Source organism: Theropithecus gelada, chromosome 1 (assembly GCF_003255815.1).
Source record: "Theropithecus gelada isolate Dixy chromosome 1, Tgel_1.0, whole genome shotgun sequence".
Classification (NCBI taxonomy): Eukaryota; Metazoa; Chordata; class Mammalia; order Primates; family Cercopithecidae; genus Theropithecus; species Theropithecus gelada.
The window spans coordinates 152,461,636-152,485,448 of record NC_037668.1 but is presented as its reverse complement, the minus strand read 5'-3'; the positions used below and the strand labels follow the sequence as shown (position 1 = coordinate 152,485,448).

General features: G+C 37.1%; 1 protein-coding gene across 18 annotated transcripts in view; it reads left to right on the top strand.

Annotated features, from left to right (window-relative positions):
- Nucleotides 1-23,813, top strand: part of RPS6KC1 (ribosomal protein S6 kinase C1) — a 211,396-nt gene that overhangs the window by 127,277 nt on the left and 60,306 nt on the right. For 3 of the 18 annotated variants that reach the window (XM_025398099.1, XM_025398092.1, XM_025398097.1), the window contains one exon: nucleotides 20,477-20,627. The exons of 14 other annotated variants lie outside the window; for them this stretch is intronic. The gene's annotated coding sequence lies outside the window, so the exon portion shown is untranslated. Of the gene's footprint in view, nucleotides 1-13,783; nucleotides 13,865-20,476; nucleotides 20,628-23,813 lie in introns of all 18 variants that reach the window. One more of the 18 variants, XM_025398088.1, reaches the window with a different exon arrangement.

Here is a 23,813-nt window from a genome sequence, read left to right as displayed (position 1 = left end):
CTGTGGTTTCTTTGTTGATTTACTCCTGGATGATCTGTCCATTACTGATAGTGGCAGTTAGAGTCTCCTATTATTGTATTGCAATTTGTCTTTTCTTTATTAGATCTACTATGTTTGTTTTATATACTTGGTTTTATAATCTTAGATTTGTAGTCTGTTTTATCTAAGTATAGCTACTCCTGTGCTTTTTTGTTTTCCAGTTGCATAGAATATCTTTTTCCACCCCTTCACTTTCAGTCTATGTGTCTTTATAGGTAGGGTAGGTTTCTTGAAGACAGCATATAGTTGGGTCTTATTTCTTTATTCAGCCACTCTATGCCTTTTAATTAGAGAGTTAAGGCCTGGCACAGTGGCTTATGCCTGTAATCCCAGCACTGTGGGAGGCCAAGGTGGGCCTTGAGATCAGCCTGGCCAACATGGTGAAACCCCATCTCTACTAAAAAATACAGAATTTAGCCAGGCATGGTGGCGCATGCCTGTAATCCCAGCTACTTGGGAGGTCAAGACAGGAGAATCACTTGAACCCAGGAGGCGGAAGTTGCAGTGAGCCGAGATTGTGCTGTTGCACGCCATCCAGCCTGGGTGATAGAGCAAGACTCTGTCTGGAAAAAAAAAAAAAGAGAATTAAGATTGTTTAAATTCAGTATTGTCATTATTATTGATAAGTTAGGACTTACTTTACTTTTAACAATCCTTTTTTTTTTTTTTTGCTTCTGGTTGTTTTGACACTCCTGTCTTTCTTTTTTTCTTCCTTTGTGGTTCTGTCTGTCTTTGTGGGTAAGTACTTTTTTCTGGTAGTATGTTTTAATTTGTTGCTTTTTATTTTTAGTGGGTTCTTAACAAGTTTTGTTCTGTGGTTAGCAGTTACCATGAGGCTTACAAAAAATACTTTATAGATAAAACAAGAGACAGTTCATCTTAGGTCACAAATAATAAGAATAGAAGCAAAGGCAAAAAAAAAAACTACACAAAAATAATCTGCAATTTAACATCATCACCCCCACATTTTGACTTTTAGTTGTCTCACTTTAAATTTTCTATGTTACCTGTTCTTAACAGGTTGCTGTAGCTATTATTATTTTTGATAAGTTTGTCTTTTGGGCCTCATACTGGAGTTAGGAGTGGATTTTGCATCACTGTCACAGTAGTATAGGATTCCGGGTTTATTTATATACTTAATTTCACCAGTTTAAAAAAAATTTTTTTCCCCTTCAAATTGAAGAACTCCCGTTAGCATTTCTTATAATGTAGATCTGATAGTGGTGAATTCTTTCAGCTTTAGGTTGTCTGAGAAATAGTTTCTGTCTCCTTCATATCTGAAGTATAATTTTGCTAAATACAGTATTCTCGGATGGCAGTTTTGTTTTGTTTTGTTTTGTTTTGTTTTTTTAAGCACTTTGAAAATGTTGTTTCACTCTGTGTGCTTTCCATTGAGAAGTCTTGACAGACAATGTGGAGGTCTTTTATATGTTATTTGCTTCTTTTCTCATGCTGTTTTTAGAATCCTCTCTTTGCCCTTGACCTTTGAGAATTTGGTTATTACATGCCTTGAGGTAGTCTTATTTGGATTGAACCTATTTTGTGTTCTGAAATTTTTTTGTATCTGGATATGTATATCTTTTGGAAAAATTTCTGTTATTTTTTTGAGTGAGCATTCTAGCCCTTGGTGTTGCTCAGCTCCCTCTTGAACACTAATAATTCTTAGCTTTGGTCTTTCGAGGTAATTTTTTATATCTTATAGGCAGCTTCTTTCTTTTCCACTCTTCTTTTTTCTCCTCTGATCGTGTATTTTCAGATAACCAGTCTTTGAGTTTGCCAATTCTTTCCTCTGCTTCATTCATCTTCTTTGAGAGCCGCCAGGAAGTTCTTCAGTTCAGCAAATGTGTTTCTCAGTTCCAAGACTTCTGTTTGATTTTTTGTTTTTGAGACAACGTCTCACCATATTGCCTAGGCTTGACTGCAGTGGCACAATCATGGGTCATTTCATCCTTTGTTGCCTAGGATCAAGTGATTCTCCCATTTCAACCTCCTGAGTAACTGGTACCACAGGCTTGTGCCACCATGCCTGGCTAATTTTCGTTTGTAGAGATGGTGGTCTTCCTGTGTTTCCCAGACTGGTCTTGAACTCCTGGGTTCAAACCGTTCTACTGCCTTGGTTTCCCAAAGTGCTGAGATTATACCATGCCTAGCCTCTGATTTTAAAAGATTATTTCAATTTCTTTTTAAAAAATTTTCCCCCTTTTTTTTTTTTTTTTTTTGAGACAGGATCTCACTCGGTCACCCAGGCTGGGGTGCAGTGGTGTGATCTTGGCTCACTGCCGCCTCCACCTCCCAGGTTAAAGTGATTCTTATGCCTTAGCCTCCCGAGTGGCTGAGACTACAGACATGCGCCACCATGCCTGGATAATTTTTGGCATTTTTAGTAGAGATGGGGCTTCACCATGTTGGCCTGGCTGGTCTTGAACTCCTGACCTCAAGTGATCCACTTGCCTCGGCCTCCCAAAGTGTTGGGATTATAGACAGGCATGAGCCACCGTGCCTGGCCTAATTTTTTTTTTTTTAATTTATTTGATAAATTTTTGAGTTGCTTTTCTATGTTATCTTGGAGGTCACTGACTTTCCTTATAACTACAATTTTGAATTTGCGGTTAGAGAACTCACAAATTGCTTTCTTGTTAGGATCAGTTGCTGGATTTTTGTTTTGTACTTTTGGGGAGGTCATGGTTCTCTGTTTGCTGTTGTTTCTTGTGGGTGTATTTTATGTCTTTGCATTGAAGGATAGTTATTTATAGATATTTATGGAATAGTTATTTATTCTAGTTTTTTTTTTTTTCTGTCCGTCTTGTTTTGGTTTCTCCTGGATATATTTGCTTAGTGAATCTTTGCGTCTAGCTCACTGCCTCTTTTTAGCTCTAGGAGGTACCTTAAGCTTGGGTTGACCTCGGCTCTGGTAAATGATCGGAGTGATGCCTGCTCAGAAGGTGAGAGGTCCCAAAGGAATTAGGCTGGCGGTGTGTTAAGGCTAGCTAGAGCTTTGTGCCTAGGAGTCCAGCGGAACATACCTCTTCTGCTGAGCAGCCACTCAGATTGGGCACCTCTGTTTGCTTAAGAGCAGAGCAGACTTTCCAGGGTTGGGGATGATAGTCCCACCTCCCGTCTTTGTCTCTACCTGTTCTCAGGAATATTTCTCCCTTTAGGCAGTCACGATGCTTCCCATGGATTAAGGTGGGGACAGGTCTCTTGCTTGGGAACCCAAGATGTTGGGGAACCTGGCTGACCACCTCAGTCTTACCTTTTCCAATATAGAAATATGAGTTGGGTGGGGGCGGGGGCGAGATTTTCTGCTTGATGCCAGGCAGAATGGAGGGGGAAGGGTGTCACAGATGTGGAGGTCTGATTCCCTTAGCATCTGTTCAGAGTTGTTTTTTGTTTGTTTGTTTGCTTTTTTCTTACTTCTCTGTGGCCCCAGGAATTATCTCATTCTCATATTTGAGTTCCAGGTAAAAATCTTGGCACTTGTATATTTGTTTGTTTGTTTGTTTGTTTTTCTATTGGAGAAGGAGGAGTGAAAACAGCTTGTACTTATATTTCTGTGTATAAACAATGCACACATAAATCTGGAATAAAAATACAATACAGTTTATAATAATATTGAATTAGTAGGTGTAAATATAACAAGACATACAGAACTTTTATGCTGTAAATTTCATAGCATTGATGAAAGAAATCAGAAGTCTGAATAATTGGAGAAATATATTCATTAGCAGACTCACCATAGATGTAAATTCTTTCCAAATTGATACACAGTTTTAAGCACCGTTTCTGTCAAAATTTCAGCAAGATTTTTTTAAAAATGTAAATATAGACCCAATTATTCTAAAACCTATTTAGGAAGTTGTAGGAACTATAATAGCTAAAATAGTTTTCAAAAAAGAGTAAGGTGGGAGAGTCACTCTGTTTGATTTCATGACTTTACAGTAATCCAGATTGTGTGGTGTTGGTATAGAGACACACACATAGAGAATAGTATACAAAATGTAGAAATAGTCCCACAAATATGGCTAATTGATTTTTGACATAGGTTGAAAGCAGTGTAATGTAGGAAGGTTTATATTTCCAATAAATATTGCTAGAGTAATTGGGTATTCTCTAGCAATAAAAGTGTACCTTGGCCAGGCATGATGACTTACGTCTGAACTCCCAGCACTGTGAGAGGACAAGGTGGGTGGATCATTTGAGGTCAGGAGTTCAAGACCAGCCTAGCCAACATGGTGAAACCATGTCTCTACTAAAAATATAAAAATTAGCCAGGCATGGTGGTAGGCACTTGTAATCCCAGCTACTCAGGAGGCTGAGGCAGGAGAATCGCTTGAACTCAGGAGGCAGAGGTTGCAGTGACAGTGCACTCCAGCCTGGGTGGCAGAGTGAGCCTTTGTCTCAAAAAAAAAAAAAAAAAACTAGTGTATGTTGACATATCCTCACACCTCTTTAATTTTTTTTGTTTTTAATTTTTGTGGGTACATAGTAGGTGTATGAATTTATGGGTTATATGAGATATTTTGATACAGGGATGCAATGTGTAATAATCACATCAAGGGAGATGGGTATCCATCCCCTCAAGCATTTATTCTTTATGTTACAAATAATACAGTTATATTCTTTTAGTTATTTAAAAATCTACAATTAAGTTGTTATTGACTATAGTCATTCTGTTGTTTTAGCAAATTCTAGGTATTATTCATTCTGTTTTTTGTACCCATTGACCCTTCCCACTTCCCCTTCCCAACCCTACACTATCCTTTCCAGCCTCTGGTAACCATCCTTCTACTGTCTATCTCCATGAGTTCAATTATTTTAATTTTTAACTCCCATAAATGAGTACATGCAAAGTTTGTCTTTTTGTGCCTGACTTATTTCACTTAATGTAATTTGACCTCAGCTTCCATCCATGTTGTTGCAAATGACTGAATCCCATTATTTTTTATGCCTGAATAGTACTTTGTTTTGTATATATACCACATTTTTAAAATCCGTTCATCTGTTGATGGACACTTAGGTTGCTTCAAATCTTGGCTGTTGTGAATAGTGCTGCAATAAACATGGGAGTGCAAGTATTTCTTTGATTTATTGATTTCCTTCCTTTTGGGTATATACCTAGGAGTGGGATTGCTGCATGGTAAGGTAGCTCTATTTTTAGGTTTTTGTGGAGCCTCCAAACTGTTCTCCATGGTGGTTGTACTAATTTAGATTTCCACCAAGAGTATGAGGGCTCCCTTTTGTCCACATCCTTGCCAGCATTTATTATTGCTTGACTTTTGGATAAAGGCCATTTTAACTGGGGTGAGATGATGTCTAATTATAGTTTTGATTTGCATTTCTCTGATCAGTAATGTTGAACAGCTTTTCATATGCCTATTTGCCATTTGTATGTCTTCTTTTTAGAAATGTGTATTCACATCCTTTGTCCATTTTAAAAATTAGATTATTAGAGTTTTTTCCTTTAGAGATGTTTGAGCTCCTTATATATTCTGGTTATTCATCCCCTATGAGATGGGTAGTTTGCAAATATTTTCTCTCATTCTGTGGATTGTCTCTTCTTCACTTTTTTTATTGTTTTCTTTGCTGTGCAAAAGCTTTTTGCTTGATATGATCCTGTTTGTCCATTTTTGCTTTGATTGCTTGCACTCGTAGCGTATTACTCAAGAAATTTTTGCCCATACCAATGTCCTGGAGAGTCTCACCAGTGTTTTCTTTTAGTTTCATAGCTTGAGGAATTAAAGTCTTTAATAATCAATTTTGATTTGATTTTTGTATATGGTGAGAGATAGGGAGTCAGTTTCGCTCTTTTGCATATGGATATTTGGTTTTCCCAGCATCATGTATTGAAGAGATTGTCCTTTCCCCAGTGTATTTTCTTGGCACCTTTGTCAAAAATAAGTTCACTGTAGATGTATGACTTTATGTTCTCTATTTTGTCCCATGATCTTTGTGTCTGTGTTTATGCTAGTACCATGCCATTTTGGTTACTATAGCTCTTCAGTATAATTTAAAGTAATGTAATGTGATTCTTCCAGTTTTGTTGTTTTTGCTTAGGATTGCATTGGCTATTCTGGGTCTTTGTGGTTTCATATAAATTTTAGGATTGCCTTTTCTATTTCTGTGAGGAATGCCATTAGTATTTTGATAAAGATTGTGTTAAATCTGTAGATTCCTTTAGTTAATATGGTCATTTTAACAATATTGATTCTTTTAATTCATGAACATGGAATATCTTTCCCTTTTTTTGTGTGTCTTCAATTTTCTTGCATCAGTGTTTTATAGTTTTCATTGTAGAGATCTTTCACCTTTTTGGTTAATTCCTAGGTATTTAATTTTATTTGTAGCTATTTTAAATGGGATTACTTTCTTGATTTCTTTTTCAGATTGTTTGCTGTTGGCATATAGAAACGCTACTAATTTTTGTGTGTTGATTTTGTATCCTGCAATTTTACTGAATTTGTTTATGAGTTGTAATAGTTTTTTAGGGGAGTCTTTAGATTTTTTCAAATGTAAAATCATATCCTCTGTAAACAAGGATAATTTGACTTCTTCCTTTTCGATTTTGATGCCCTTTATTTCTTTCTCTTGTCTGATTGCTCTAGCAAAGACTTCCGGTACTGTATTGAATAATAGTGGTGAAAATGGGCATCATTGTTATATTCTAAATCTTAGAGGAAAGGCTTTCAGTTTTCCCCCCATGCAGTGTGAAACTAGATATGGGCCTATCATATATGGTTTTTATCACGTTGAGGTAAGTTTCTTCTTCTTTTTTTTGAGATGGAGTCTTGCTCTGTCACCTAGGCTAGAGTGCAGTGGCATGATCTCGGCTCACTGCAACCTCCGCCTCCCAGGTTTGAGTGATTCTCCTGCCTCAGCCTCCCAAGTAGCTGGGACTATAGGCATATCACCATGCCTGGCTTATTTTTGTATTTTTAGTAGAGACAGGGTTTCCCCATGTTGGCCGGGCTGGTCTCGAACTCCTGACCTTAGGTTATCCACCCGATTCGGCCTCCCAAAGTGCTGGGATTACAAGTGTGAGCCACTGAATCTAGTTGAGGTACGTTTCTTCTATCCCCAGTTTTGTGAGGATTTTTATCATGAAGGGATGTTGAATTTTGTAAAATGCATTTTCAGCATCAGTTGAAATGATAAGGGTTTTGTCTTTCATTCTGTTGGTATGATGTATGACATTAATTTATTTGCATATGTTGAATCATCCTTGCTTCCCTGTGATAAATCCCACTTGGTCATGATGAATGATATTTTTAATGTGTTGAATTTGCTTTGGTAGTATTTTGTTGAGGATTTTTCCATCAGTATTCATTAGACATGTTGTTCTATGATTTTCTTTTTTTGATTATCTTTGGTTTTCATATCAGGGTAATACTAGCCTCATAGACTGAGTTTGGAAGTATTCCCACCTCTGTTTTTCAGAGTAGTTTCAGTAGGACTGGTGTTCTTTAAATGTTTGGGATAATTCAGCAGTGAAGCCACTGGGACCTGGGCTTCTCTTTGCTGGGACACTTTTCATTATACTTTTGATCTCATTACTTGTTATTGATCTCTTCAGGTTTTGGATTTCTTTATGGTTCAGTCTTGGTAGGTTTTATGTCTCTAGGAACTTATCCATTTCTACTAGATTTTTCAATTTATTGGCACATAGTTGTTCTTAGTAGCCACTAATGATCCTTTGAATATCTGTGGTGTCATTTGTAATGTCTCCTTTGCATCTCTAATTTTATTTCTTTGGGTCATCTCTCTCTTTTTTTTTTTTTTTTAGTCTGGCTGAGGTTTGTCAATTTTGTTTACCTTTTCAGAACACCAACTTTTTGTTTTGTTGATCTCTTGTATTATTTTTCTCATTTCAAGTTTATTTCTGCTCTAATCTGTATTGTTTCTTTTCTTTTAATTATGGGTTTGGTTTGCTCTTTTCTGGTTAAGATGTATCATTAGGTGGTTTATTTTACATTTTTCTTTTAATTTTGATGTAGACACTTCCAGGTGTAAACTTCCCTCAGTACTGCATTTGCTGTATCCCATAGATTTTGGGATGTTATGTTTCCATTATCATTTGTTTCAAGAAATTTTTCAGTTTTTTCCTAAGTTTCTTTGTGGACCCATTGGTCATTCAGAAGCGTATTTCTTAATTTCCGTGTATTTCTGTAGTTTCCAGAAATTTCTCTTCTTACTGATTTCTAGTTTCATTCCATTGTCAGAAAAGATGCTTCATATTATTCCAGTTTTTTTTTTTAACTGTTTTAAGACTTGTTTTGTGACCTACCATATGGTCTGTTCTTGAAAACGATCCATGTGCTGAGGCAAAGAATATATTTTCTATGGCCATTGGAAGAGTGTTCTGTAAATACCTGTTAGGTTCATTTGGTCTATAACACAGATTAAATTTTGTTTTTTGATTTTCTGTTTTCTTTTTTTTTTTTGAGTCAGAGACTCGCTCTGTTGCCCAACCAGCAGTACAGTGGCACGATCTTGGCTCACTGCAACCTCTGCCTCCCGGGTTCAAGCAATTCTCTTGCCTCAGTCTCATGAGTAGCTGGGATTACAGGCACATGCCACCATGCCTGGCTAATGATTTTGTATTTTTAGTAGAGATGAGTTTTTACCACATTGGTCAGGCTGGCCTTGAACTCCTGAACTCAAGTGATCTGCCTCCCTTGGCCTCCCAAAGCACTGGGCTTACAGGTGTGAGCCACCATGCCTGGCCTCTTTGTTGACTTTCTGTCTGAAATATTTGTCTGATGCTGAAAGTGGGGTATTGAAGTCTATATTTTTTTTTTAGTTTTTATTTTTATTTTTTCTGATGGAGTCTCGCTACATTGCCCAGGCTGGAGTGAGTTGTCAAGATCTCGGCTTACTGCAGCTTCCACGCTCAAATGCTACTCCCACCTCAGCCTCCTGAGTAGCTGGGACTATAGGTGCGCACCACCATGCCTAGCTAGATTTTGTATTTTTTGTAGACATGGGATTTTGCCATGTTGCCTAGGCTAGTCTCAAACTCCTGGATTCAAGCAATCTGCCCATCTCAGCCTCCAAATGTGCTGGGATTGCAGGAGTGAACCACCATGCCCAGCCTACAGCTATTATTGTTTTGGGGTCTATTTCTTCAGCTCTAATAATATTTGCTTTATATATCTGGGTGCTCCAGTGCTGAGTGCATATATATTTACAATTGTTATATCCTCTTGCTGAATTGACCCCTTTATCATTATATAATTACCTTTGTGTCTTCTTATAGTTTTGTCTTGAAATCTATTTTATCTGATGTAAATATAGCTACTTGTGCTCTGCATGGTGTCCATTGGTATGGAGTATCTTTTTCCAGCTCTTTATTTTCTGCCTGTGTGTCTTTATAGTGAAGTAGGTTTCTTGTAGGCAAAGGATCATTGGGTCTTTTAAAATCCATTCATCCACTCTGTATCTTCTCATTGGAGAGTTTAGTCTGTTTACGTTCAGTATTATTATTGATAGTTTAGGACATACTTCTGCCATTTTGTTTTCTGGTGATTTTGTGGTCTTTCCTTTTTTCCTTTCTTCCTGTATTCCTGTTAGTGAACATGATTTTTCTCTGGTGGTTTGATTTAATTTCTTGCTTCTTATTTTTTGTGTATCTATTGTATGTTTTTTGATTTGAAGTTACCATGAGGCTTGCAAGTACTGCCTTATAACCCAGGGGTCCCCAACCCCTGGGCCACAGACAGGTGTTACTCCATCGCCTGTTAGGAGGAACCGGGCCTCACAGTAGGAGGTGAACTGCAGGCAAGGGAGCATTTATCACCTGAGCTCTGCCTCCTGTCAGATCAGTGGTAGCATTAGCTTCTCGTAGGAGTGCAAACCCTATTGTGAACTGTGAATATGAGGAATCTAGGTTGCATGCTGTTTATGAGACTCTAATGCCTGATAATCTGAGGTAGAACAGTTTCATCTCAAAACCCTGCCCTACATGTGCCCCCTGCCCCCAAGAGAAATTGTCTGAGGTGGAACAGTTTCGTCCCAAAACCATCACCCCCTCTAGTCTGTGGAAAAGTTGTCTTCCATGAAACTGGTCCCTGGTGCCAAAAAGGTTGGTGACTGCTGATTTATATAACATTCTTAAAATGACAAAATTATGGAAATGGAGAAGAAATCTATGGATGCCAGTGTTTAGAGATGGTGGAGGAGAGAAGGGTGTGTGTGTGTTGGAGTGTGATTTTCAAGGGTTAGCAGCAGGGAGAGGTTTGTGGTGATGCAACACTTGTTTTTTAATTTTCTAGTTTTTTTTGTTTTTGTTCCTTTTGGAGAAAAGGCAAACACATTTATTTAACAAGAGAATCACAGAGTGATCGTCCTGATGGAACACTTCTGGGTCTTGATTGTGCTTGTGGTTATGAGAATGTGTACATTTGATAAGATGCCATAGACCTATTAATATGTACACACATAATTTTCTGTTTGTCAGTTTTCTGCCTGTAATAGTATACTGTAGATACATACGATGTAGCCCTTGGGGAAAACTTAATGGAGGGTACATGGGAATTTTCTGTACAATCTTTGCAACTTTCTAGTGACTCTACAATTATTTCTGAAATAAAAAGTTTTAAAAATTTGCAGTGTGTTTATTGGTCTGTCTTTTAAAATTATTTCAATAGTTTTTGGAGAACAGGTCGTGTTTGGTTACATGAATAAGTTCTTCAGTGGTGATTTCTGAGATTTTGGTGCATCTATCACCCAAGCGCTGTATACTGTACCCATTGTATAGTCTTTTATCCCTCACTGCCCTTCCAACCTTTCTCCCGAGTCCTCAGAGGTCATTATATCATACTTACACCTTTGCGTCTTCGTAGCTTACCTCCTACTTATGAGTGAGAACATATGATGTTTGGTTTTCTATTCCTGAGTTACTTCACTTAGAATAATGGTCTCCAACTCCATCCAGGTTGCTGTGAATGCCATTATTTTATTCTTTTTATGCCTGAGTAGTATTCCATGGCGTGCGTGTGTGTGTGTGTGTGTGTGTGTGTGTGTGTGTGTGTATACACCATATTTTCTTTATCCACTTGTTGGTAATGGGCATGTAGGCTGGTTTCATATTTTTGCAATTGCAAATTGTGCTGCTATAAACGTGTGTGCAAGTGTCTTTTTCATCTAATGACTTCTTTTCCCTTGGGTAGATACCCAGTACTTGGGTTGCTGGATCAAATGTTAGTTCTACTTTTAGTTCTTTAAAGAATCTCCATACTGTTTTCCATAGTGGTTATACTAGTTTATGTTTCCACTAGCAGTGTACAAGTGTTCCCTTTTCACCACATCCACACCAAAAATTATTATTTTTTGATTGTTTAATTATGGTTATTCTTTCAGGAGTAAGGTGGTATTGCATTGTGGTTTTGATTTGCATTTCCCTGATAATTTGTGATGGTGACCATTTTTTCGTATGTTTGTTGGCCATTTGGATATCTTCTTTTGAGAATTGTCTATTCATATCCTTAGCCCACTGTTTGATGGGATTATTTGTTTTTTTCTTGCTGATTTGTTTGACTTCCTTGTAGATTCTCCATATTAGTCCTTTGTGGGTTACGTAGTTTGCAAATATTTTTTCCCCCTCTGTCGATTGTCTGTTTACTCTCCTGATTATTTCTTTTGCTGTGCAGAAATGTTTAGTTTAACTGCATCCCATCTATTTATCTTTGTTTTTATTACATTTGCTTTTGGGTACTTGGTCATGAAGCCTTTGCCTAAGCTAATGTCTAGAAGAGTTTTTCTGATATTATCTTCTAGAATTTGTATGGTTTTGGATCTTAGATTTAAGTCTTTGATGCATCTTGAGTTGACTTTTGTGTAAGGTGAGAGATAAGGATCTGGTTTCATCCTTCTACAAGTGGTTTGTCAATTATCCCAGCACCATTTGTTGACTAGGGTGTGCTTTACCCACTTTATGTTTTTGTTTGCTTTGTTGAAGATCTGTTGGCTGCAAATATTTGGCTTTATTTCTAGGTTCCATTGGTCTACATGCCCTTTTTTTTTTTTTTTTGAGACGGAATTTTGCTCTCATTGCCTGGGCTGGAGTGCAATGGCGTGATCTTGGCTCACCGCAGCCTCCACCTCCTGGGTTCAAGCAATTCTTCTGCCTCAGCCTCCTGAGTAGCTGGGATTATGAGCATGTGCCACCATGCCTGGCTAATTTTTGTATTTTTAGTAGAGACAGGATTTTTCCATGTTGGTCAGGCTGGTCTCGAACTCTTGACCTCAGGCGATCCACCCGCCTTGGCCTCCCAAAGTGTTGGGATTACAAGCGTGAGCCACCATGCCTGGCCTCTACATGCCTGTTTTTATACCAGTATTATCCTGTTTTGGTAACTACAGCCTTGTAGTACAGTTTGAAGTTGGGTAATGTGATGCCTCCAGATTTATTTTCTTTGCTTAGTCTTGCTTTGGCTATGTGAGCTCTTTTTTGGTTCCATATGAATTTTAGGACTCTTTTTTCTAGTTCGGTTAAGGATGATGATGGCATTTTGATGGGAATTACACTGAATTTATAGATTGCTTTTGGCAATATGGTCATATTCACAATATTCATTCTACTCATCCATCAGGATAGGATGTGTTTCCATTTGTCTGTGTCATCTATGATTTCTTTCAGCAGTGTTTTGTAGTTTTCCTTGTAGAGATCTTTCACTTCCTTGATTAGGTATATTCGTGTGTGTGTGTGTGTGTGTATGTATGTATGTATGTATTTTTTGCAGTTGTTGTAAAAGGGGTTGAGTTCTTGATTTGATTCTCAGATTGGTCACTGTTGGTGTATAGCAGTGCTGCTGATTTGTGTACATTGATTTTGTATCCCAAAACTTTATTGAATTCATTTGTCAGATCTAGGAGCTTTTTGGATGAGTCTTTAGGGTTTTCTAGGTATGTGATCTGTCTGTTTTGTCTGCTATTTGAGTAGTTACTCCTGCTTACTTTTGGCTTTAATTTGCATGAAATATCTTTTTCCATCCCTTTTCCTTAAATTTATGTGAGTCCTTATGTGTTAGGTGAGTGTCTTGAGAACAACAGATACTTGGTGGATTTTTATTCATTCTGCCATTCTGTATCTTTTACATGGAACATTTAGGTCATTTACATTCAATGTTAGTATTGAGATATGAGGTATTGTTCTATTCCTAATGCTAGTTGTTGCCTGAAAACCATGGCCTTTTTTTTCATTGTGTTATTGTTTTATAGGCCCTGTGAGATTTATGCTTTAAGAAGGTTATATTTTGGTGTATTTCAATGTTTTGTTTTAAGATTTAGAACTCCTTTTAGCATTTCTTGTAGTGCTGGCTTGTTAGGGCACGCTCTCTCAATATTTGTTTGTCTGAAAAATACTTTATCTCTCCTTCATTTATGAAGCTTAGTTTTGCTGGATACAGAATTGTTGGCTGATAATTATTTTGTTCAACAAGGCTAAAGCTAGGACCCCAATTCCTTCTGGCTAATAGAATTTCTGCTGAGCTGCTTTTAATCTGATAGGTTTTCTTTTATAGGTTACTTGATGCTTTTGCCTCACAGCTCTTAATATTGTTTCCTTTGTCTTGACTTTAGATAACCTGATGACTATGTGCCTAGGTGATGATCTTTTGCAATGAATTTCCCAGATGTTCTTTGAGCTTCTTGTATTTAGATGGCCAGATCTCTAGCAAGCCTGGGGAAGTTTTCCTGGATTTTCCCTAAAATACGTTTTCCAAACTTTTAGGTTTCTCATCTTCCTCAGGAATGCCAGAGAGTAGTAGGAGGGAGGAAGGAAGAAAAGATACAAAATGTCAAAACTCAAACGGGAAGAATAGACTACTGAGTAAGTGTATGTCTTTTCAAGAAACTGAATCAATAATTAATAACCTTCCAAAGTAGAAAGCACCAGGACCAGATGGTTTTACTGTTGAGTTTTACCAAACATTTACAGAATAAATTGTATCAGTTCTCTACAATCTCTTCTAGAAGACAGAAGTAGAAGGAATACTTCCAACTCATTCTATGAGGCCAGCATTATTCTATTACCAATTTTTAAATTTACCCAAATAAAATTAAAACTTCAGTTCCCTCAACATACATCCACCCAAGACTGAACCAGGAAGAAGTTGAATCTGTGAACAGACCAGTAACAGGTTCTGAAATTGAGGCCGTAATAATTAGCCTACTCTACCTCCCTACCAAAAAAAGTCCAGGACCAGACAGATTCACAGCTAAATTCTACAGATGTACAAAGAATAGCTGGTACCATTCCCACTGAAACTATCCCAAAAAAATTGAGGAGGAGGGACTCCTTCGTAACTCATTTTATGAGATCAGCATCACCCTTATACCAAAACCTGGCAGAGATACAACGAAAAAGGAACACTTCAGGCCATTATTTTTGATGAATATCAATGCAAATTCCTCAACAAAATACTGGCAAACCGAATCCAGCACCACATTAAAAAGCTTATCCACCACGATCAAGTAGGCTTTATCCCTGGACTATAAGGTTAGTTCAACATATGCAAATGAATAAACATGATTGATTCATCACATAAACAGATCTAAAGGACAAAAACCACATGGTTATCTCAATACATGCAGAAAATGCTTTTGATAAAATTCAACATTTCCTCGTGCTAAAAACTCTCAATAAACTAGGTATTGAAGGAAGCACCTCAAAATAATAAGAGCCATCCATGACAAACTCACAGCCAACCTTGTACTGAATGGGCAATAGCTGGAAGCATTCCCTTGAAAACTGGCACAAGACAAGGATGCCCTCCCTTGCCATTCTTACTCAACATAGTATTGGAAGTCTTGACCAGGGTAATCAGGCAAGAGAGAGAAATAAAGGGCATTCAGATAGGAAGAGAGAAAGTCAAACTATCCCTGTTTGTACAGTGCTATATCTAAAAAACCCATAGTCTCAGCCCAAAAGCTTCTAAGCCAATAAACAACTTCAGCAAAGTCGCAGGATACAAAATCAATGTGCAAAAATCACTAGCATTCCTATACACCAAGAACAGTCAAGCCATGAGCCAAATCCAGAATGTAATCCCATTCTTAATTCCCACAAAAAGAATAAAATACCGAGGGATAAAGCTAACTAGGGAGGTGAAAGATCTCTACAAGGAGAACTGTAAACCACTGCTCAAATAAATCACAGATGATGCAAACAAATGGGAAAACATTCCATGCTCATGGATAGGAAGAATCAATATTGTTAAAATGGCATACTGCCCAAAGCAGTTTATAGATAATGCTATTTCTGTTAAACTACCATTGAGATTCTTCACAGAACTAGAAAAAGCTACTTTAAAATTCATATGAAACTAAAAAGGAGCTTGAATAGCTAAGGCAATCCTAAGCAAAAAGAACAAAGCTGTAGACATCATGCTACATGACTTCAAACTATACTACAAGGCTACAATAACCAAAACAGCATGATACTGGAACAAAAACAGATACACAGACAAATGGAACAGAATAGAGAATCCAGAAATAAGACTGCATACCTACAACTATCTGATCTTCGACAGACCTGACAAAAACAAGCAATGGAGAAAGGATTCCCTATTCAGTAAATAGTGCTGGGATAACTGGCTAGCCACATGCAGAAGATTGAAACTAGATTCCTTCCTTACACCATTTTCAAAAATTAACTCAAGATGGATTAAATACTTAAATGTGAAATACAAAACTATAAAAACCCTGGAAGACAACCTAGGTAATACCATTAAGGACATAGGCACTGGCAATGATTTTATGTCAAAGATGCCAAAAGCAATTGCAAAAAAACAAAAATTAACAAATGGGATCTGTTTAAACCAAAGAGCAAACTTTAAACTGCACAGCAAAAGAAACTATCAACAAACAGACGATCTACAGAATGGGAGAAAGTTTTGGAAACTGTGCATCCAACAAAGGTCTAATATCCAGCATCTATAAGAAACTTAAATTTACAAGAAGAAAAAACAATCCCATTAAAAAGTGGGCAAAGGACATGAACAGACACTTTTTAAAAGAAGACATACATGCAGCCAACAATCTTGTGCAGGAACAGGAGACCAGATACCGCATGTTCCTACTTATAAGTGGGAGCTAAATGATGAGAACACTCGGACACATAGAGTAGAACTACAGACACTGGGGCCTGTCAGAGGGTAGGGGGTGGGAGGAGGAATAGGTTCAGGAAAAATAACTAATGGGTACTAGGCTTAATACCTGGGTGATGAAATAATCTGTGCAACAAACCCCCATGACACAAGTTTGCTTATGTAACAAACCTGCACATGTATCCCTGAACTTTAAAAAAACAAACTTATGTTCATACAATATCCTGCACAAGGATGTTTATAGCCACTTTATTAACAATTGCCAAAGTGTGGAACAACCAAGTTGTTCTTCAGTAGGTGAATGGGGAAATCAACTGTGGTACATTTAGACAATGGAATGTTACTTACCGGTAAAAAAGAAATGAGCTATCAAGCCTTAAGACTTGGAGAAACCTTAAATGCATACTACTAATTCAAAGATGACAGCATGAAGAAGCTTTATATTATATAATTCCAATTGTAGGACATTCTGGAAAAGGCAAACCCTTGGAGACAGTAAAAAGGTTAGTAGTTACCAGATACTGGGCAGGAAGTAGAGATGAATGGTGGAGTGCAGAGGATTTTTAGGGCAGATTAACTATCCTGTATGCTAGGATTATGGATTGTCCCAATCTATAGAATATACTACAGCAAGATAGAACCCTAACAGAAGCTGTGAACTTCAGATGATAATGAGTCATTGGTGTAGGTTCATCAGTTGCAACACATGTGCCACTGTAGTACAGAATGTTCTTAGTTGTGGAGGTTGTGCGTGTTTGAGGCCAAAGGAACTTATTACTTTCTGCTCAACATTAGTGTGAATCTAAAATTGTTCTAAAAAATGAAGTCTGTTTAAAAGGAGAAAAATCAATACAGTCACTAACCATGTTTGGTGAAAGGCATGTAATACCTTCAACAGTGTGCCTTCATCTAAAATTGTAATACTTTAGTTGATGTTAAAATTTTAAGAGATATAGGAGAAATTTTGAGCTGAGTGTCCCAGACAGCGGGTTAGCTTTTCCAGATGTGGGACCGACCACTGTAAGTTTCTGGGTGGTTTTTAGTTTGCTTGGGGTCAAAGTCTTAGGATTACATATTATGTGTACACCATGCACAATTCTAAGCTCTCTACATACATTATTTAATGCTCTCAATCAGTTTTCTGATTTAAAAAAACCCCGAAGGCAGAGAGCTTAACTGTTTTGTATAAACACACTAAGTTACATATCAAGGGTTTGAACTCAGGTCTCTTTCCAAAACTGTAGCTCTTTATCATTATTCAGAACTGAATTTCTGTGATGATTATAACATTTATATTCCTTCTCAACTTACTGTATTACAATATCATTATTCATTAAACTTCCTTTAAAAAAATCAGTGTGCCCTAATTAACGAATTTACAATATGAATAATAGCATTTAGAAAAACTACAGCAACTGGGCGTGGTGGCTCATGCCTGCAATCCCAGCACTTTGGGAGACTAAGGCAGGTGGATCACTTGAGATCAGGAGTTCAAGAACAGCCTGGCCAACATGGTACAACCATGTCTCTAATAAATATACAAAAATTAGCCAGGTGTGGTGACGGGTGCCTGTAATCCCAGCTACTCGGGAGTCTGAGGCAGGAGAATCACTTGGACTCAGGAGGCAGAGGCTGTAGTGAGCCAAGATCATGCCACTGCATTCCAGCCTGGGCAATAGAATGAGACTCAGTCTCAAAAAAACAAAAACAAACAAACAAACAAAAAACACACCAAAAAAGACAGCAGTCAAAACCCCCTACAATGACAAATAGGGTTAATTGAATGGCTGAGCTAGGGTCATATTTTATCCTTACTAGACACCATCATTGCATGTTTTATAAATACCTTGATGCTTTCCAACCATTTTAAAAGACAAACATATTTTAATTATGATTATATTTGTTGATTAAAAAAATTAAAAATGGGAAACATAACATTATTATGCTATTCTAAATTATTCTCTTTAATGGTCTCATAGTTTTCTACTGTGTACTGTGGTTTATTTAATTCATTCTCTTTAGGTTGTTTTCCTATTTTTTTTCTGCCTGTGATGAATATTCTTGGAGGTCAATCATCTTCTATTATGTTTTCTTTAGTATATTTTTTCAGAGTTGGAGATTATGGGTCAAACAGTATATATGCATATTTTAACCTCTCCAGAAATATTACACTATTTTAAACTTCTGCTAGTAGTACAGATTGAGTCCTTTATCTGAAGTGCTTGGGACCAGAAGTGTTTCAGATTTTGAATTTTTTCAGACTTGGGAGTATTTGTATTATGTATATTTACTGGTTGAGCATTCCAAATCCCAAAATTTGAAACTCAAAATGCTACAATGAGCATTTCCTTTGAGTGTCATGTCAGTTCTCAAAAAGTTTCTGATTTTGGAGCATTTTGGATTTTGCATTTTCAGATTTGGGATGCTCAACCTGTATGTGAGAAGGTTTACTTCCTCATATCCTTACTGACAACATCTGCCATTTGCTGATGAAAATTTGGATTTCACTATCATTTTAATGTGCAATTTTAATTGCTATTAGGCTGTATTTTTAAAAATTTTTATTGACTGTGTGTCTTCTTTTATGAAATGCCTATTTTAAGTCCTTTTCCTAAATTTTTTTATTAGAGGTTTATATGTTCTTACTGAATTTTTAGGAGCTTTCTCTTTATAAGAATATGTAAACTTTTGTCTTGAATATACAGGTGTATTTTCCTTCACAACAAAAATTTTCTGTTTCTTACACGTTCATTGTAGAAAAATCAAACAATAAGCTAAAAAAGGATATAATTCACCTATAACCCTGATACCTACTGAGAATTATTTTTACATTTCGATGTATACTCCTACTGTCTTCTTTCTGTGCATATATACACTGTTAAGGCCCCATTAGCCTGTGTTTTCACATAAGGCCATAATGACATTAACATATAAATTATAAAGACTTGGTAGCTTTTACCTGTTAATAGTGGGATGTCCTTTTCTACCTTTCCCATCCCGTAAGTATTTCTGAGAGTATGGTCTCAAATAAGTTTGAGAATGAATGTGTGTCTGCTGGAAGCTCCTGTTCTTCCACCATTTTCCAGTCCTCCAGAAGTTTCCTGATGGTCCCATGTCTGAATTAGACACCCGTCTTCTTTGTTGCAGTTGCACCTGTAATTCTTCAGCAGAGCCCTTCTTAAACTGTTTTTAATTGGCTGTCCTCCATGCTAAACTTTAGCTCTTGTAGAGCACAGACGCTATCTGCTGTGTTCATGGTTTTTCTTTATGTCTGATATCTGTATGTACATAACAGGCATTCAGTAAATATGTGTTGAATTGACTGTTGAATTTTAATACTCGATTGGAGGGCTAGACATCTTTCTATTTGCACACTTTCCCTTCATATATCCAAGTATATATATATGATGTCAATTTTTTTCTTTTATCTTTTTATTCTTTTCCTTTATGGTTTGCCTTTGATGCTATTAATTAGTTTCTTTTTAATAACCCGAAAGATACCTTTTTGTATCCTTTCTTTATTTGTAGTACAATAAAGTTTGTTTTCCATGTTGGTATTCCTGAAAAATCTCACTTTAGTATTGTTAGAGTATACTGGAACAGATGATATAAATACCTCTAAACTCTCACTTATAGCAGCCTAAATCTGCACATGTTGTAAAGAAAACATTTTTTAATAATTTGCCAATGAACAATCAATGAACAATTTCTAATTTAATTGTCACTTTTTTTTCTCTTTTTTTTTTTTTTTTTTGAGACAGGGTATGATTCTGTCACCCGGGCTGGAGTGCAGTGGCATGATTACGGCTTACTGCAGCCCCGACCTCTTGGGCTCAAGGAATCCTCCTACCTCAGCCTCTCGTGTAGCTAGGACCACAGGTGTATGCCACTATTCCTGGCTAATTTTTTTTTTTTTTTGTAGAGATGGCATCTTTCTTTGTTGTCCAGGGTAGTCTCAGTCTCCTGGGCTCAACGAGATTCTTCCACTTGGCTTCCCAAAGTGCTGGGATTACAGGCTTGAACCACAATGCCTGGCCTCACTTTTTATAATATACTTAAATGAGTTTGGTGATTTTAAGAGTACCCTAGCATTTAGCACATGAATACGTCTCATTTCGATTAGTGGCCAAAGTATTTTTGGGCATTGTGAGCATTTTACCAATCCCGGGCTGCTTATGGTATGTTATAGTATCAGATACCTTTTTTTGGATCCATGCTCTAAGTAGAATTGTGTTGTATACCTTGCTTAGTCCATTAAATTTTTACCTGTCTGAGGATCAACAAGAAAAAGTCAGAATGTACTTTCTACTTTTTAATATACTCTATTGACTCAGTACACAGCCATGGTGGGACACTTGAGATGTTCTGCTGAAGACAGTTATTACATATTGAGATTCTGGAAGGACAGCAAGTTAGATAAAGATAACTCATGCTTTTAAGAGTCCCGTGGAACTTCAGTCATTGTGAAGTAAAGAAAGTGATAAGGTAATAATGCATGAAGCAGTTTGAGTCACTGTGATGTGGATGGTGGGAGGTAGCCCTCTTAATCAAAGCTTTAAGAACAACCAGGAACCTAAGGAATAGTTACCTATACCACCAGATTATGCAGATAATGTTGATGACAACAAACTTATATATTTTATATATATATATATTTCAAAAGAATGTAGCAGTCCCATAGGTTTTATATATACGGAATCAGTATAGTGTTTGATTATAATTAATGATATCATCTTAAGGACTACATCTAATATACTTATTTTGAAAATAAGATGCAACCACATATTTTTGACATAAATTATAGTTATTTTTCTTCAATTCAGTGCTTTGATATTTTATTCTGTATCCCTATCAGTTAAGTGTGTATATTATTTAAAATTAAGAGTATACAAGTTAAATATCTCTTACTCGAAATGCTTGGGACCAGAAGTGTTTCAGATTTTGGTGTGTTTTTTCTTTATTTTGGAATATTTGCATTATATTTACCAGTTGAGCATCCCAAATCCAAAAATCCCAAATCTGAAATGCTCATTGGAGCATTTCCTTTGAACATCATATTGGTGCTCAAGAAGTTTTGTATTTTAGAACATTTTGGATTTTGGATTTTTAGATTTGGAATGCTCAACTTGTATATACAGTGCATTCTATACTTGCATTTGGATACTATATTTGGATTTGTGGGTGTTTTTATTCCAAAGAGCTCAACTTCTCTTAGTATTTAAAGCATGGTTTCCTAACATTTTTAGAGATAGCATTGTATGGACACTTTTATAATAGGACAACCTTTAAGTAATTTTGAAATAAAAGGACTAGTTTCCTTTTACCTCCTAGGGCTTGGGTTTTATAATCTTAGGATTAGAAAGGGCTTTAAGGTTATCTGACCCAGTGCATTACAGATCTTGTGGTCTATCTACAGTGCCCCATTAAATGGCTCTTCAGCTTCAGGGCCTTTTATTTATCAATTTAACAAATACCTTTTGAATGCTGCCCTGGGGCAAGCACTGTGTTAGGTGCTGGACATATTACAGTATATCAGACATGGTTCTTCTTTTTAGTCTAGTTGGAAAGATATAAGTAAATATATAAATTGTAAAGCAGCACAGAAGAGGCCATAAAAAAGCATGAAAAAAGACAGAGCCACTTAATGTCACAAAGTCATTTCATTTTACACAGTTCAAAGTCTTAGAAAGTCCTTTTTTCTCTTGAGCCAAATACTGCTTCTTTAGGTCTAAATACTGCCCTTCTCCAGTGACCATCTTTCAGTTATTTCAAGATAGTTAGGTTGTGTTTCTGATTGGTGTTGTTTTTGTGTTAATTTCTTTAAAATTTTATCTTGTTAAAAATTGGCCTAAATGACAATTTGTTAAATATTTTTGGGTCTTCCTTGTATACAGTTTTTTTTCTTGGAGTTAATATATTGCTTCTAGGACCAGGCGTGGTGCCTCACGCCTGTAACCCCAGCACTTTGGGAGGCCAAGGTGGGCGGATCATGAGGTCAGGAGTTCGAGACCAGCCTGGCCAGCATGGTGAAACCCTGTCTCTACTGAAAATACAAAAATTAGCCAGGCATGGTGCTATGTGCCTGTAATCCCAGCTACTTGGCAGGCTGAGGTAGGAGAATTGTGACTCCAGGAGGCAGAAGTTGCAGTGAGCTGGGATCGCAACACTGCAATCCAGCCTGGGCATCAAGTGAGACTCCGTATCAAAAAAAAAAAAAAAAAATATATATATATATATATATATATATATATAGCTTCTGTGGAATAAATTTGTCACCCCAAAATATACTGCTTTGGCATGTTTTGAGATGGCTATTCGGAAAAGCTACAGAAAGAGGAGTAGCTCTGAAAAACTGTCCATTTGTTGGGGAGATTTGCATCTCTGGTAGAAATCCACACTAGGAAAGTAAACAGCAGACGGAAATGGACTTTCTTTGAGAATCCCTTATCTGCCTTGTTTGGATTTAGGAAAAACTAACTCTCAGGAAAAAGAGACTGAAGGTCTGACACTGTTGAAGGTGTGACAGAGAAACTTTTTCAACAGGCTACCATCTATTCTTTCTGAGGGCTGCTACCTGAGAGATTTCATTTGCAATACAAAATAGATTTGGTTCAGCTTGCGTTTCCTCCCCTCACCCTTCCACAACTTGTAAGCTACCTTCCCCCACCCTGGAACTCCAAGCCCCTGACTCTTTTCTGTATGTATACAAACTTTAGTCATTTGGCCCTTCTTAGAGTCTCATATTTTGTGTGGCTCCCCTGCACATGTGCATGTTTATAAATTTGTATACCTTTTTTGTTGTTGTTGTTGTTGTTTTGTTTTGAGACACTATCTTACTCAGTCGCCCAGGCTGGAGTGCAGTGGTGTGATCTCAGCTCACTGCAACCTCCTCCTCCTGAGTTCAAGTGATTCTCCTGCCTCAGCCTCCCAAGTAGCTGGGATTATAGGTGCCCACCTCCATGCTGGCTAATTTTTCTATTTTTAGTAGAGACAAGGTTTCACCATGTTGGCCAGGCTGGTCTTGAACTCCATACCTCTAGTGATCTGCCCACTTCAGCCTCTCAAAGTGCTGGAATTACAGGCGTGAGCCACTGTACCTGGCCTTGAATACCTTTTCTTCTGCTCATCTGTCTATTGTCAGTTTGTTTTATAGACTCAAATTATCAAACCTTCAGAAGGGGGAGGAATTAAAATTTCCTTTGCTCTTATACATTACTTTTCCCCCCATTTGCTGTATTTTTATATGTATTCATCTCTATTTTCCAACCCTCTGAGAGAACTTTAAAATATCTCTCAAGTACAGACACCTCAAATAATCCATCAGATACGTGGTTTCCTCAGAGCCTCCTCTTCTGGATTCTTCATTATTCTGCTCAAGTCTGCATTGGTTTCTTCTCTTGGCATACTACCTAGCTCTCCTCTTTATACTTCCACTTTTTGTTATTCTGGGAATCTCTTCATCAGTCTTCTGTATTACTTTTCAATTCCTGATTCTTTGTGTGTGACTTGTTTTTCTCCTCCTCGGCCTTTCTCTTTGGAGGCCTGTAGGATTTTCTTTTCGTCCCTGGTGTTCTATAATTTCACAGTGGTGTTGCAGTGTGGAACTCTTTTTCATTTTTTGTGCTGTGCCTTTGCTCATCTTTTTTCCATTTGAGTAACAATCTAGATGTT